We start from the raw sequence: 17,502 nt of genomic DNA, 5'->3' as shown, positions 1-17,502 counted from the left end.
CGGGCACCTAGCTGGTTGCCCAATCCATCTCGCACACTGACACTGACCATCTGAGGTCAATGCCATTGCAAGGGCTTGCAGGTCCGAGCGCAACCCCAGGAAGCCCTGATTCTTCTCCTGGTAGAGCCTCTCCATGAGAGTCGCCACTCTCTCTATAGTGGAGGCATTGCGCTCGGCCATGAGGGTCATTGCATTGCTCCATCACGGAGACCATGGCATGCATAGCCTCATGTATCTCCATCAGATCCTCCTGCACACCCTGCTGGACTTCCAGCATCTGCTGCCTCAGGGATGACTCCAGAGGTACATCATCAGCCACCGACTGAGCATGTTCAGTGGGCGTGCTCTGGAGAGGCTGAAAGGAAGAACAAGGACATTTGATTAGTTGAAGTCATTACACTGTTATTGTGCATGCCTGGCACCCAGATCAGGATGCGCTCCTCCTTCCATTATCAATGGGCAACCCATGTTCAATGCTGAAATCAATATATAGTCAACAGTGGAATGTTTGTACTGACATTGTGACCTCAGGGCGCGGCACTCTCACCTCCCAGTAGCACCCCAACCTCACCACGGCCGGTTGACCTGGGCGCATGGTGCAGCTCCAGCTCGAGAGCCTTCTGCTCGTACCTGGTCAGTATGAGGAGCTGCGCCTGCCCTCCGCCAGTCCACTGCCACTCGGCATTGAAAGGAGAGAGGAGCATTGATTAGTCCACCCTGTACCTGCATTGCCATTGCAATGAGTGAAACATTGCAGGGGTAATCTGATTTGTGACCCTGGAGCCACCATATACACATTCCAAGCAGCTAGGGCTGACCCCCTTGCCCAAATGCTGCTTCCATCACACTTGCCACTCACAGTCCATGACCTTCCAAATCTACGAGCACTACCACCTAGAAAAACAAGGGCAGCAGATGGATGGCTGCACCGCCACCTGGAAGTTCCCCTCCAGGTCACTCAGCATCCTGACTTTGAAAGGTTTCGATGCTACACCACTGTGCCTAGGTCCAAATCCTGGAGCTCATCCCAAAGCAGCACTGTGGGTGAACCTGCACCACATGCAGCGGGTACAGAAGGCAGCTCACCATCACCCTCTCAGAGGCAACTAGAGATGGGCAATACATGCTGGCCCAGCCAGTGAAGGCCGCATGCCTTGAATGAATGAATGCAGGAACAAAATTCTGAGTTGGGATTGTGCCAAGTGGGGGAGCCTACCTAACCGCTGTGATAAGTGACCCATTCCAACACGGCACCCATCCTTCCCATTCACAAGAGGTCATTAAACCGCTTGCGGCACTGCACTCAGGTGTGTCTCATCACATCGTGGGAGCTGACTATTTCTGCCACCTCCGCCCAGGCACATTTCGTCATGTGGGGGGGCCTCCTCCTCCCGTCCCTTGGCACAAGGATGTCATGGCATGCTGCCACCTCTTCGAGGAGGGCAGCGAGGTAGTCATCCGAAAATCTCAGGGCACACTCCCCCGCCGACCTGCCCTCCCACCTGGCCTGCTCTACTTCCCATTGTTCTCAGGAGCCGCGATTCACACTGGGCGGGCCTTAATTGGCCCACACGCATTAAATGGCGGCATGGAGCCGATCGTGGGTGACGATCGGCTCCACGCCCGCCTGCGCCCACTCCCAAACAGCCTGCCCACCATAAGAAAAATTCTGCCCAAAAAGCTTTGGGAAATGATAATTTCAGGTCAAGGGAGAAAAAAAAATAAAGTAAACTAATTGATATGTACAATGGATTATTACCAATAATTCTTGTTAATTTTAGGTTGTATTTTGGGGTTTTTTTCTATTCAGAAGTGTTCATGAACATTAAAGGGAATTGTGAAGCATAATCTTTGTCCCTAATGTAATTAAATCCTTAATGAAATCATGATTAAGTTAAAAATAACTAAAATTAATGGATTTAAGATTTATTTTCCGACAAGAATAACTTAAATGAGAGTTTATTGAAAATCAATATGGGTTGATCTACGTAGATCTATAATATTGGCAGCTTGCCTTTCTGTTTTTGATTTTTGTCACAAAAGCAAACAGTTGGGGAAAAATCAACTTGTGGCGTCCAATTTTGTGCCTATAAAATGGGTATCAGACCTTCAAGTGTTGCGCTTTAATATGTCCCACATGGTCTGGACCAGAAGTGAACTGGATGCCATTATGGAATGAGCAATTTTAGTTATTCAGAGCGTCTGCTCAAAACATGAGTTAGGATTGGGGTCCAACATCAGTTGGGACTCAAAATGTGAACATTTGGTACCAGTGGATAATGTTTGCACTGTGCATGCTCAGTCCAAATTTACTCGGCTCTTACGTGGCTTAAATGACAATCCTTAAAGGGTTTTCTGGAGGATGCTCAAAAAAGTTCCAAAAATGCTCAGTTTTTATTGTCAAATGATTTGGAGAAGCAGAAGTGTTTGTCCTGGGCCCACAATGTTAATTTTGGAATTGTGTGGCAGTAGCGTACATGCTTTAAGTTGGTAATCATGAGCAGCTGCCCCCAGTTGGGGAAGTGTTAGGGCTTCATTGCAAGGCTACAAAAAGGTGTTCACATGGGGTGGTAGGGGAGAGGGAAATTGGAAGTGACTGCATCTGCATCTTTACTCTGCGGGCTTGGAAATTAAACTGTTTAAAGGTACAGGCTGGCTTCAGACTCATTCTTTCCTCAATAATTGAATATTGGAATTAACATGGTAGCAGAGGACGAACATTAAGCTCTCATGATTGGCTTTTGAATAAGAAGTTCCTTGTCTTTATCCTCTGAGAGAAAAAGAAGCATACTGCTGCTGACAAACTCAGTCACAGAATGGTGGAAAGGCGATGCTAAATCTCAAACTTTGACTATCCACTATTTTTTATTCGGAGGTGGAGCCATATCAGCAATATGAACATTTGAACATATAAACATATGAATTAGGAGCAGGTATAGGCCACTCAGTCCCTCAGCCTGCTCTGCAATTCAATTAGATCATGGCTGATCTGATCTTAACGTCACATTCCTGCCTATCCCCGATAACCTTTCATCCCCTTGCTTATCAAGAATCTATCTACCTCTGCCTTAAAGATATTCAAAGATTCTGCCTCAACCACTTTTTGGGGAAGAGAATTACAAAGTTTCACAACCCTCTGAAAGGAAAACATTTTCCTCATCCCTGTCCTAAATGGGCGACCTCTCATTTTAAAACAGTGACCCCAAGTTCTAGATTCTCCTATAAGAGGAAACACCCTTTCCACATTTACTCTGTCAAGTCCCCTCAGGATCTTATATGTTTCAATTAAGTCAACATTTATTCTTCTAAACTGCAGCAGATACAAGCCTAGCCTGCCCAGCCTTCCCTCATAAGACAACCCACCCATTCCAAGCATTAACCTAGTAAACCTTCTCTGAACTGCTTCCAATGCATTTAAGTCTTTCCTTAAATAAAGAGGCCAATACTGAACATAGAACAGATGTGGTCTCACCCATGCCCTGTGTTACTGAAGCATAACCTCCTTACTCTTGTATTCAATTCCCCTTGCAATAAATGATAACAATCTATTAGCTTTGCAAATTACTTGCTATACCTGCATACTAACCTTTTGTGATTCATGCACTAGGACACACAGATCCCTTTGCATCTCAGAGCTCTGCAGTCTCTCACCGTTTAGATAATATGCCTCTTTTTTTATTTATCCTGCCAAAATGGAAAACCCCCCATTTTCCTATATTATACTCCATTTGCCAGATCGTTACCCACTCACCTAACCTATCTATATCCCTTTGTAGTCTCCTTATGTTCCCTTCACAACTTACTTTCACACCTATCTTTTGTCATCAGCCTATTTAACAACCATACCATCAGTCCCTTCAACCAGATTATTTATGTAAATTGTAAAGAGTTGAGGCCCAGCAATGGTCTCTGTGGCAACCACTCATCACATCCTGCCAACCAGAAAATGAGCCATTTATGCCTACTCTCTGTTTCCTGCTAGTTAGCTAATCTTTTATCCAAGCCAATATGTTACCCCCTACACCATGAGCTTTTATTTTCCACAATAATCTTTGATGAGGCACCTTATCAAATACCTTCTGGAAGTCTAAGTACAGTACATCCACTGGTTTCCCTTTATCCACAGCACAGGTTACCTATTCAACAAACTCCAATAAATTAGTTAAACATGATTTCCCTTTCACAAAACCATGTTGACTTTGCCTGATTGTCTTGGATTTATCTAAGTGCCCTGTTATAATGTCTTTGAGAATAGCTTCTAACATTTTCCTATGACAGATATTAAGCTAACTGGCCTATAGTTTCCTGCTTTCTATCTCCCTCCCTTTTTGAATAAAAGAGTTACATTAGCTATTTTCAATCTAATGGAACCTTTGCCGAATCTAGTGATTTTTGGAAATTTAAACCAACGCATTGACTATCTCACTAGCCACTTATATTAAGACCCTAGGATGAAATCCATCAGCGCCCAAGTGCTTGACAACCCACAGTTTCAATAAGTGACGAAATGACACTTCCCTGGTGATTGTACTTTTCTTGCGTTCCTCCGTCCCATTTCCTGATTTACAGCTATTTCTGGGATATTACTTGTATCCTCTATCTTGAAGATTAATGCAAAATACCTTTTCAATTCATCTGCCATCTCCTTATTTTCCATTATTTATTCCCCAGACTTACTTTCTATGGGACCAATGCTCACTTTGTTAAATCTTTTCTTTTTTAAATAGTTATAGAAACTTTTACTGTCTAACTTGTTATGCGGTGGCAGGTGATATGTTCCAGGCAGTCCAAATCCACAAGGGAAACTTGGCCCACACTATCACAGCGGTTTTCCAATTTATATTTATTATGAGAAGATTTGTGCACTGAATTAAGAAGTAATGAGTCCACTCACACCTTTAGAGATTTTAAAAATTAAATTAAAACATTTATTAACAAAAGGAAATATTTCAAGCACATATATAATATTACAGTTACTTATTACTATAACAAACCCCAAAATTCCTAATTAACCTGACTCCCAACTACACACCCTCTTTAAGGCAATGGTCCAAAATAGATTTTAAATTTAGATAAGCAACCAGCAGGTTTACCACAGCTCCCACTCAACAGTGGAATTCCAAAGGCGTTTCTCCAACTTTGGTTACTGGACATAGCAGAATTCTGCAAAAATGGCTGGAGGCTTTTTCCCCAAGGTTGTTTTATACAGTCCTTTTAGATCTTACATGGCCCCCCAACATAGCCTTCCACCCTTCTTTATATATGTTTCTGTATCTTTAATCTGTAAATTCCATTGTTCTATTTGTTTTTGGAAATGTATTTTTCCCATATTAAAAAAAAAACTTTCATGTCGCCAATATGGTCAGTACCTTTGGGAAAAATAAGCATACTGCTTGGCCTTGCTTACCTTGTTAGTTGTAAACATCCTATCACCCCTTTGAAACCCAAACAATCCCTTCACTTATCTAAAAGTGCAAATTTCCTTCACACCCTACATACTGCCCTCATCCATGTTTACTCATTAGCATTTTAAATGACTTTTACCTCAACTTCTTTTGATAATTTCAAGCTTTCAGTCTATCTGGCTCTAATTCAATTAAATCACAGACAGAACCATCTACACTCCCACCCATAAACCTACTTTACAATAAACCACAACAATATAACGAAAAAATGTGTTAGTTTCATGAAAAACGTTATATTTCTAGCTACTTTTCTCTTGTACTCTAATTTTTTCCTCTTCAGTAATCTTTTAGTCATTCTTTGCTGTTTTGTATGTCCAATTTTCTGACCTGTCACCCATCTTTGCACAATTATATGCTTTTGTTTTAAGTTTGATACTACCTTTAACTCTTTTAGTTAACCACAGATGGTGGTTCCTCCCCTTGGAATTTTTCTTTCTTGTTGGAATGTATCTATTCTGTGTATTTTGTAATATTCTCTTAAATGTCCGCCATTGCATCTCTATTGACTTATCCCTTAACCTAACTTGCCAGTTCACTTTCGCTAGCTCTGCTTTCATGCCCTCATAATTGCCCTTATTTAACTTTAAAATATTAATATTAGACCCAGTCTTCTGTCCCTCAAACTGAATTCAATCGTGTTATGATCACTGCTACCTAGGGGTGCCTTTATTGTGAGGTCATAAATTAATCCTATCTCGTTGCACAGTACCAGGTCTGGTATAGCCTGCTCCTTGGTTGGCTCCAAAATGTGCTGATCTAAGAAATTATCCCAAAAACATTCCATGAATTTGTCCTCTATGCTACCTTTGCCCATCTGGCTGTTCTAGTCTATACATAGGTTAAAAGCCCCCATGATGACAAGCTCCCACTGTTTCTTCTTTGATACCCCATTCTACCATGTGACTACTGTTAGGGGGCCTGTACACCATTCCCACAAGTGAACTTCTTACTTTTATGATTCTTCATCCCTATCCAAACCGCTTCTACATCTGAGTTTCCTGAACTTAGGACATCCCCCTCTATTGTGTTAATGTTGTCTTTAATTAACAGAGCCTCCCTTCCACCTTTTCCTAACTTCCTATTCTTCCTAAAAGGCACATACCCTTCAATGTTCAGGTCCCAATCTAACCCATCCTGTAGCCATGTCTCTGTAATGGCTATTAGATTGCACTGATTTATCACTCTTTGCACCATCAGTTCATCTGTTATGTTTCAAGTGCTCTATTCCATTATGGAGCTTTAAGTTTTATCCTTTTATTATTTTTGTAACCTCTAGCCTTTTCTGTTGGTTTGCTCTTAGATTGGTATGCTCTGTCCCTTCCTGTTATGATCTATTTATCACTTCCCATATTAATACCTTCCTCTCTTACCATGTCTCTACTCCTTGATATACCACACCATCCCACGTTTGATCCCTTGCCCCTACTACTTAGTTTGAAACCATTTCTACTTCCCTAGTTACGTGATTTGCAAGAAACCTCTTCCCAGCGTGGTTCAAGTGTAGACTGTCCCAATGTTACAGCCCCAACTTTCCCCAGCACTGATGCCAGTGCCCCACGAACCGGAACCCACTTCTCCCATCCCAGCCAAGCAACGTATTCATCTCGCTAATCTAATTTGCCCTTTGCCAATTTGCTCAGGTAATAGTCCAGAGAGCCTTTGTGGTTCTGCTTCTTAATTTGGTACATAGCTCCTCATACTGACTATGCAGAACCTCTTTCCTTGTCCTGCCAATGTCATTGGTACCTAGATGGACCACGACAATTGGATCCTCCCTCTCCTACTGCAAGTTCCTCTCCAGCCCAGAGCAAATGTACCAATGCCTGGCACCAGGCCAGCAACACAGCCTTCTGGACTCTCACTCTTTGCTGTAGAGAACAGTGTAATCCCCCCTCGCTATACTGCCCCGTATTATGACTACATTCCTGTTTGCTTCCCACCAACTTGAATGGCTTCCTGTATCATGGTGCCATGGCCAGCCTGCTCATCCACCTTGCAGACCTCAATTTTGTCTACATAGGCTGTGAGCATTTCAAACCTGTTTGACAATTGCAAAGTCTGAGGCTCCTCCAATGCTGTCTGTTTGGTTCCTTTACCCGCCACACTGATGGTTACATCCCCCTGTCCCTCACTGCTGACCAAAACAGCCGACCCTCTTATAAGAGGTATGATCGTCTCCAGGAACAAGGTGTCCAAGTATTTCTCCCCCTCCCTTATGTTGTGCAATGTCTGCAATTCGGCTTCCAGATCAATAACCCTGATCTGGAATTCCTCTAATTTCTAACATTTTCTGCAGGCGTGTTTGTCTTGAATCGCCTTGGTGTCCAAAATCCCTCACATTCAACAGCTGCAATGTAACACCTGTCCTGCCATTCTTAATTAGGTTAACAAGTTAATTTAATTTAATTACTTGCTTAATTAACTTCGAGTAATTCCTATGTATGCTATAATTTACTGTGTTTATTAAATGCTAGTACCATTGACAACTAAAAGTTACTTGTTTCTTAACCACACAGATATGTGTTTTAGGTGTTTATTTTAATTATTTCATTTTAATTTTAAAGTTTTAGTTTTAAAGTTTTGTTTAGTTATAGATTTCCTGTATCTTTTAAGCTGGCTATAACACAGTGCTATACTCTTTTAAACCTTAGGAATAGAATAAACATTAACCACTTACTAAGATATTCACCAGATACTCACCAAAATGCTAGCTTCTTGTCCAACCAATCAAACTGCTTCTTTCTGTGATGTCACTATTTGTTTTCTCACACTGTTTTCAATCTCCCAACTGTCTCTCCTCTCGCGCTGTTTTCAATCTGCCGACTGCCTCTCCTCTCGCGCTGTTTACAATCTCCCGACTGCCTCTCCTCTCGCGCTGTATTCAATCTGCCGATTGCCTCTCCTCTTGCGCTGTTTTCAATCTGCCGACTGCCTCTCCTCTCAGGTTGTTTTCAATCTCCAAATTGTCTCTCCTCTCGCGCTGCTTTCAATCTCCCGACTGTCTCTCCTCTCGCACTGTTTTCAATCTCCAAACTGTCTCTCCTCTCGCGCTGTTTACAATCTCCCGACTGCCTCTCCTCTCGCTCTGTTTTCAATCTCCAAACTGTTTCTCCTCTCGCTCTCTTTTCATCCTCCCGACTGCTACTCCTCTCGCACTGTTTTCAATCACTCACACTGTTTTCAATCTCTCAACTGCATCTCCTCACGTTGCTTCCAATCTCCAACTGCCTCTCCTCTCGCTCTGTTTTCAATCTCCAAACTGCCTCTCCTCTCGCGCTGTTTTCAATCTCCCGACTGCTACTCCTCTCGCGCTGTTTTCAATCTCCCGACTGCCTCTCCTCTCGCGCTGTTTTCAATCTCCCGACTGCCTCTCCTCTTGCTCTCTTTTCAACCTCCCGACTGCTACTCCTCTCGCGCTGTTTTCAATCTGCCGACTGCCTCTCCTCTCGCACTGTTTTCATTATCCCGACTGTCTCTCCTCTCGCGCTGTTTTCAATCTCCCGACTGCCTCTCCTCTCGCGCTGTTTTCAATCTCCCGACTGTGTCTCCTCTCACGCTGTTTACAATCTCCCGACTGTCTCTCCTCTCGCGCTGTTTTCAATCTCCCGACTGCCTCTCCTCTCGCGCTGTTTTAAATCTCCCAACTATCTCTCCTCTCGCGCTGTTTTCATTATCCCGACTGTCTCTCCTCTTGCGCTGTTTTCAATCTCCCGACTGCCTCTCCTCTCGCGCTGTTTACAATCTCCCAACTGTCTCTCCTCTTGCTCTGTTTTAAATCTCCCAACTATCTCTCCTCTCGCGCTGTTTTCATTATCCCGACTGTCTCTCCTCTCATGCTGTTTTCAATCTCCCGACTGCCTCTCCTCTCGCACTGTTTACAATCTCCCGACTGCCTCTCCTCTCGCACTGTTTTCAATCTCCCGACTGTCTCTCCTCTCGCGCTGTTTACAATCTCCCGACTGCCTCTCCTCTCGCACTGTTTTCAATCTCCCGACTGCCTCTCCTCTCGCGCTGTTTTCAATCTCCCGACTGCCTCTCCTCTCGAACTGTTTTCAATCTCCCAGCTGCCTCTCCTCTCGCACTGTTTTCAATCTCCCAGCTGCCTCTCCTCTCGCACTGTTTTCAATCTCCCAGCTGCCTCTCCTCTCGCACTGTTTTCAATCTCCCGACTGCCTCTCCTCTCGCACTGTTTTCAATCTCCCAGCTGCCTCTCCTCTCGCACGGTTTTCAATCTCCAAACTGTCTCTCCTCTCGCTCTCTTTTCAACCTCCCGACTGCTACTCCTCTCACGCTCTTTTGAATCTCCCGACTGTCTCTCCTCTCGCACTGTTTTCAATCTCCCAGCTGCCTCTCCTCTCGCGCTGTTTTCAATCTTCCGACTGCCTCTCCTCTCACACTGTTTTCAATCTCTCGACTGCATCTCCAGTCACGCTGCTTCCAATCTCCGACTGCCTCTCCTCTCACGCTGTTTTCAATCTCCCGACTGCCACTCCTCTCGCGCTGTTTTCAATCTCCCAGCTGCCTCTCCTCTCGCGCTGTTTTCAATCTTCCGACTGCCTCTCCTCTCGCGCTGTTTTCAATCTTCCGACTGCCTCTCCTCTCGCACTGTTTTCAATCTCCCAGCTGCCTCTCCTCTCGCCCTGTTTTCAATCTCCCGACTGCCTCTCCTCTCATGCTGTTTTCAATCACTCACGCTGTTTTCAATCTCCCGACTGCCTCTCCTCTCATGCTGTTTTCAATCACTCACACTGTTTTCAATCTCTCAACTGCATCTCCAGTCACGCTGCTTCCAATCTCCAACTGCCTCTCCTCTCGCGCTGTGTTCAATCTCCCGACTGCCTCTCCTCTCGCGCTGTTTTCAATCTTCCGACTGCCTCTCCTCTCGCGCTGTTTTCAATCTTCCGACTGCCTCTCCTCTCGCGCTGTGTTCAATCTCCCGACTGCCTCTCCTCTCGCGCTGTGTTCAATCTCCCGGCTGCCTGCAATGTAAAAATGATGGTGAAATGTGGACATGGGTTGCTTCGTTAGCCCGGCAGAAACAAGATATGCCCTTGGCTTTGTCATTTCCTGCAAAAAGTATGGTTAAGTGTAAAGCATTTTCAGCATTGGATGTGGGAGACTTGGACACTGAAAAGGGATTAACACTGCTATTGCTGTTTTTGAATAAGTTTCATTAAAAGAATGATTTGTTGGAAGCATATGAAATATGGTCAACTTTCAAATGGTTTAAGAAAACAGATGATCAGCCCATAGCGGAGTATATAATGCACTATGTTAAGTGGTATAAGAGACTGAAAAGGTTTAACCTTGAAATCCTGGGCCTGAATCTTCGGCCTGGCGAGCGGGGGCGGGGCCTGCTCACCGAGGCGTAAAATGACGCACGGTGATGTCGGGCGGGTGTCCTGACATCACCACACATCATTTCGATTTTCAGTTCGATGGGCGCGCAGTGGAGTCGGCTGCACACCCGCCAAACTGTCAAAGGCCGATTAAGACCATTTTAATAACAATGAAATTAATAAACTGAGCTGCACACCCAACCTTAAAGTTGGCGGGCAGGCAAAGAGCCCAGGCGGCCTTCACATTCTTCATAGAACCTCATCCACGAGCGGGATGAGGTTTCATGAAGTTTTTATAAATTGAATAAAAATTTTTATAAAAATTCATTGACATGTCCCAGCTCATGTGACACTGTCACATGAGGAGACATGTCTTAATTTTTTTTCTTTTCTTTATTAAAATTTTGGGAACTTAAACTAATCTCCCTGAGGCAGCTCTGTGTCTCAGGGAGATTTCTGCGCTCTTTCGCACGCATGCACGAAAGAGCGCAGGCCCCGACTCAGGGAGCCCCACCTCTGCCCACACAGGGAGCGCTCAGCCTTAATTGGCCTGCCCCTGTAAAATGGCGGGGTGGACCCGATTGGGGGCGCCGATCGGGTCTGCGCCCGCCCCCACACAACTCCTGTGAAGAGCGGAAAATTCTTCCCCTGGAGTTCGTATTGTCCTTCAAATTACTGGGCTGTGCATGCATTTCTCATGTCGATAGGCATTTGGTTTTAATGGGGGTTCAATTTCATGGAAAAGACTTGCTGCTAGACCTGATGACAGCTGCCCTCAAAAAAATTGGGAAAGCAGTCATTCCAGCTGCGTTTCTGTCAAATATAAACAACTCTGCAGTAAAGCAAAAAATGGAAGTTTGAGATCACCAAAATATTCGGTGCAGGTTTCAAGACGGTCGCACTTTTAGCCAATTTGAAAATCGAGACAAAAAGTGGCGACTGTAGGTGCTTGCACCCAAGAAATGCATGGGGAATGATTAAATCGGTGTTATCAGCATGATTTTAAATATCATTACGCAATGAATTGCCCTCAGCGAAAAAAACATGTTTTTGGAGTAATGCATGAAGCAGATAACTCTGAAGCTGAGACTGCCGTGAAGGTATTTTGCTGGTCAGTGAAGTTGAATCTGGTGATGAGTATTTTGGTTGCTGATTTATTCAACTGCGGAATGCTAGATAGCGGTGCACTCCCACAGTGTGTGGGGTGGATTGGCTTAATCGCTGCCTGGAGTCTTTTGATGTGGAAGATCGGTGTAAGGTTAAGGAGTATGGAAGCTCCTTTAGGTTTGGGATGGCAAATCTCCCATGAGGTAATTCTCCCATGCACGATAGCTGGGAGCAGTCTCTTCAACAAGACTGATGGAGTATCTGAGATACCTCAATTGTTGAGCAAATCTTCAATGTAAAAAGCACAGATGAAATCAGACCTGGAGAATGACAAAGCAACTATGTTCAGAAAAACCATAGGTCTGCATTTTACACAATCAGACTATCACTGCCTGCCATTGAGAAAGTCAGACATTTCTTGTCGGGGAATCCACGCAGCACTTGTTAACTTCTGGGGATAAAAGTTTGGAGGGAAAGAAAAGGATTATCTAGAAGTTACACAGACAATTCGCACATCCAGCATCACGGAAATTGAAAGCTCTGTTAGATGCTTGAGTAGTTGATAAAAATATGACATCCTTATTGAGCAAGTTATGGCTTAATGCGACATTTGTGTTAAATATTGAAGAATACCACCATGTCGTGTTGTGAGTCTACCACAGGCCAGGGAATTTAATGATGTAGTAGCAATGGGCTTAAAAGTCTAGGACAGGATTGGAGTTTTTTTTGCTACACTTTGGAGACATGGCGACTAGATTTAGCCTATCTACAGTAATAAATGGCAAGGACACAGGCTGTCATAGACAAGGTCATGGAGAAATGGGTGGGTACTCGATTAGGAACACTGACAAAATCCCTGACAGATAATGGAGGAGAGTTTGCCAATAATGACTTTTGGGACATGTTTGAAAATCTGAATATCATAGTCATGAATACTGTGGCTAAGAGCCCGTTCAGCAATGGTTTGTGTAAGAGGAACCATGCAGTAATTGATTAAATGTTGCTTAAGATACTGGCTGACCAACCAGATTGCAAGTTGCAAGCAGCACTGGTGTGGGCAGTACATTTAAAAAAGTTCTTTGCAAATGTTCGAGGGTTATAGTCTGTGCCAGCTGGTGTATGGTAGGAATCCGAAGTTGCCTTCAGTGCTATCAGATGCTCCCCTTGCTCTTGAATGAACTACCATTAGCTCTATTTTTTCCGCTCACTTTCCTCACATCCAGGCAGGAAATCTTTCAGCAAGGCTGAGGTTTCAGAAAGAATTAGACCATCTGAGGTAGAATTTAGTTCAGGTGATTTGGTATATTATAAGAGAGAAGGGCAAAGAGAATAGATAGGCCAAGGGAAAGTTTTAGGATATGAAGGAAAAACTGTGATTATTCAGCATGGGAATCAGGCAATAAAAGCGAATTCTTCACGGGTCATTGGAATGAAATATGAATTTGTGAATGTTGACAATGTGATGGAAGATGAAGCACAAAGTGCATCGCATACGCATGTATTTTGTGGAGCAGAACCAGAGGTACAGGATATGATGGATCAGGGATGAGATATCGGTAGAAAATCTAATTGTGATAAACAAGAAGGGGCTATTTTGTCCAGAAGTCAGCTGCCTAAAGTGGGTTCCCAGGTATCATGTGGTCCAGAAAGATCAGATAACTGGAGGGATGCAACAATATTGGGACAAGCAGGAAAATCTAATGGAAATATAAGAATTGGCAGAATGTCCAGGATGATGGAGAAACAGTGAAGCCATGGATTGGGAGCTTGAAGTATGAGAATGGAAAATAAGGAAGCGTAGGCCAAGTTACAGTGATGGGCTGGATGTCAAATCACGGTGAGGGAATGTTCACTTATGGTGGATAGGGCCTCAAAGGGAGAATACAGGAATTCTAACAGTAGGATCTTGGAAAGACTTCAGCAGGCAAGTAGGGGTCACAGCTTGACTAGACAACATAGTAGAGTGGGGGATGCTGAACCATCACACAACATAGCAGAAGTATGAGTCCTCATGACTTTGTAATGGCTAACAATGTAGAGGATAAAGCTATATGGGAGCCTCCAGAGGGAAGTGTGGTGCTTTTCAGTTTGATCCGTGTTGATAAAATTGGGTTGTCTCCAGGCAGATTCTGCCATGTTTTACTGGTATCATGGTGGAAAGCTTGCGGGCATCTTTATGATGCATGTTGATGACTGCCTATAGGATGGCACGAGTGAATTTCAAAACAAAATTATTGATTGGATTAGAACAGAGTTTAAGCTTGGGAGTCAGGCTACTATGGCCTTTAAATATATTGGATTAGAAATCAAACAGCATGGGGCTGAAATTATTTTACAGCAACAATCGTATTTAGAAAGTGTATGCAATCAGTTGGGCCAGGTCCTCACAAAAAGATGCAGATTCTTCCAAAGATGCGACAGAGCAGCTGCAAAGTCTGATTGGACAATTAAACTGGCTGGGCGCACAGAAGAGGCTGGATGCAAACTTTGATGTTCTTGAATTGAGTACTATAATGAAATATCCCAAGGCTCAGGACATCTTACAGGCGAACAAAACATTTAAAAAGTTAAAAGATAGAGAAATATGTACTGAAGTTTCCATATTTGGGCGACCTAAGAATATAAAATTGAGTGTGTCCAGTGACACCTCTCACACAAGCCTTATTGATGGATTGTCAAGTGCAGTGGGTTTCATAGGCCGGGATTTCCCAGCCTAGATGAGCCTGGGAAGAGTGTCCTGCAGTCAGCATCGCGGTGAAGCACTCTGGGAAGAGTGTCCTGCAGTCAGCATCATGGTGAAGCAGTCTGGGAAGAGTGTCCTGCAGTCAGCATCATGGTGAAGCAGTCTGGGAAGAGTGTGCTGCAGTCAGCATCGCTGTGAAGCAGCTTGGGAAGAGTGTGCTGCAGTCAGTTCCTGTTGAAAATAACAAGAGTGACATCACAAGGTAGAGCAAGAGAGAGCGGTGGAGAGATTAGAACCAGCATGAGTGCAGGGAAGCTTCAAAAAGTGACGTCAGCACAAAGGTGAGAGCTCAGTGGTGAGTAGTGGGTAAGTGTTTTTCTCCAGTTTTTTTCTCCAATTTTTCTTCAGTTTAAAATAGATTAAGCTAAGGAAAGGTAAGAGTTCTAGTTTTTATTTAAAGTACGTAAATAATTTAACATTTTTTACTGTATTTAACTTAAAGTGAGTGTTTTTTTTAAAAGAGAGGCATGACAGGGCAGCTCTGTCCAGTGTTATGTACCTCCTGCAACATGTGGGAAGTCCTAGACGCTCCTTGCGTTTTGACTGACCACGTGTGCAGGAAATGCCACCAGCTGCAGCTACTTGAGCTCCAAGTTTCAGAGCTTGAGCGGCAGCTGGAGGCACTGAGTGCATCCACTAGGCTGAAAGTTTCGTGGATAGCATGTTTTTAGGCGTGGTCACCCCACAGCTTACGGAAGTGCAGACAGAGAGGGAATGGGTGACCATCAGTCAGAAGAAAGGTGTCAGGCAGGTAAGCAGGAAATCCCCAGGGTGTATCTCGCTCGAGAACCGTTTTTGTGTGCTGGAAAATGGTGAGAGTGACGGTTCCTCTGGGGAGTACAGCCACACTCATGGCACTGAGTGGCTTAGCTGCACGGTGGTGGTGGGGGGGGGGGGGGGGGGGCGGAAGAGGAGAAAAGTGATAGTGGTAGGAGGCTCGATAGTAACGGGAACAGATAGGTGTTTTTGTGGCCGTAGACGTGACTCCAGGATGGTATGTTGGCTCCCTTTTGCCAGAGTCAAGGATGTCATTGAACGGCTGCAGGGCATTCTAAAGGGGGAGGGCAAACAGACAGAGATTATGGTACATATTGGTACCAACAACATAGGTAGAAAGAGGGATGAGGTCCTGCAAGCAAAATTTAGGGAGCTAGGAAGCAGATTCAAAAACGGGACCTCAAAGGTATTAATCTCTGGATGACTTCTGCTGCCACGTGCTACTGAGTATCGAAATAGGAGGTTAGTCCAGATGAATGCGTGGCTGGAGAGATGGTGCAGGAGGGAGGGCTTTAGATTTCTGGGCCATTGGGGGCATTTCTGGGGGTGGTGGGGCTGTACAAGGTGGACGGGTTGCACCTGAACCGGAATGGGACCAACATCCTCGCGGGGAGGTTTGCTAGCACTGTTAGGGAGGGTTTAAACTAACTTGGCAGGGGGATGAGATCCTGAAAGAAGGTTCAGCAGAAGGAGCTGCAGAGCCAAAATTAGAAGAGAGAGAAAGTGAGTCTGGAAGGCATAGAAATTATAGGCCAGTTAAGGCACAAGTAAGTTTGGCAAGGTTGGATGGTATTTATTTTAATGCAAGGAGTCTGATGAATGAGGCAGATGAGTTGAGGGCACAAATTAACAAATGGAAGTACGATGTCATTGCTGTCACAGAGGCATGGTTGAGAGCAGGGCAAGATTGGCAGCTCAATATTCCAGGATATAGGGTCTTCAGGTGAGACAGGGAAGGAGGTAAAAGAGGAGGGGGTATTGCAATATTGATCAAGGAATCAATTAAAGCAGCAAGGAGGTATGACATCCTCAAATGAAGCCATATGGGTAGAACTTAAAAACAAAAAATGAGCAACCACCTTGCTGGGAGTGTACTACAGGCCCCCAAACAGTCAGAGAGAAATAGAAGAGCAGATAGGTAGGCAAATTTCAGATAAGTGTAAAAATAATAGAATAGTAATAGTGGAGGATTTCAACTTCCCCAACATTAACTGGGTTAGTTATAGTGTGATAAGTTTAGAGGGAGTGGAATTCTTAAAATGCATCCAGGAGAGCTTTTTAAGCCAGTACATAGAAGGTCCTACAAGAGAGGGTGCTGTCCTGGACTTAATTCTAGGGAATGAAGCCGGGCAAGTGGTAGAGGTATCAATGGGAGAGCATTTTGCAGATAGTGATTATAACTCTGTTAGATTCAAGGTTGTCATGGAAAAGGACAAGGATGAGCCAGAAATCAGAGTACTAAATTGGGGGAAGGCCGATTATAATAAGGTCAAATATGATTTGGCCAGAGTGGGCTGGAAGCAGCTACTTTTAGGTGAATCTGCATCAGAGCAGTGGGATGCATTCAAGAAGGAAATAGAGGGAGTACAGGGCCAACATATTCCAGTAAAGATAAAGGGTGGGACCAACAAATCTCAGGAACCCTGGATGTCAAGGAATATATGGGATTGGATAAAGAGGAAAAGGGAGGCTAATGGCAGATGCTGAGGGCTCAAAACAGCAGGTGCCCTAGAGGAGTATAGAATGTGTAGGGGGGAACTTAAAAAGGAAATTAGGAGAGCAAAAAGGGGGCATGAAAAAACATTGGCAGTTGAAATAAAGGAAATTCCAAAGTTAAATTACAAATACATTAAGAGTAAGAGGATAACTAGGGAAAGAGTATGGCCCATTAAGGACCATAGTAGTAATTTATGTGCGGAGCCAGAAGGCGTAGGCAGGGTTCTAAATGAATACTTTGTGTCAGTGTTCACAAGTGAGAGGGACGCCGTGGGTATGGAAATTAGGCAGAAGGACTGTGATATAATTAAAGAAATTAGCATAGAAAGGGAGGAGGTTCTAAGTGGTCTGGCAG

This window comes from Cetorhinus maximus, chromosome 7, assembly GCF_964194155.1.
Source record: "Cetorhinus maximus chromosome 7, sCetMax3.hap1.1, whole genome shotgun sequence".
Taxonomy (NCBI): domain Eukaryota; kingdom Metazoa; phylum Chordata; class Chondrichthyes; order Lamniformes; family Cetorhinidae; genus Cetorhinus; species Cetorhinus maximus.
Note: the sequence above shows the minus strand (reverse complement) of the source record.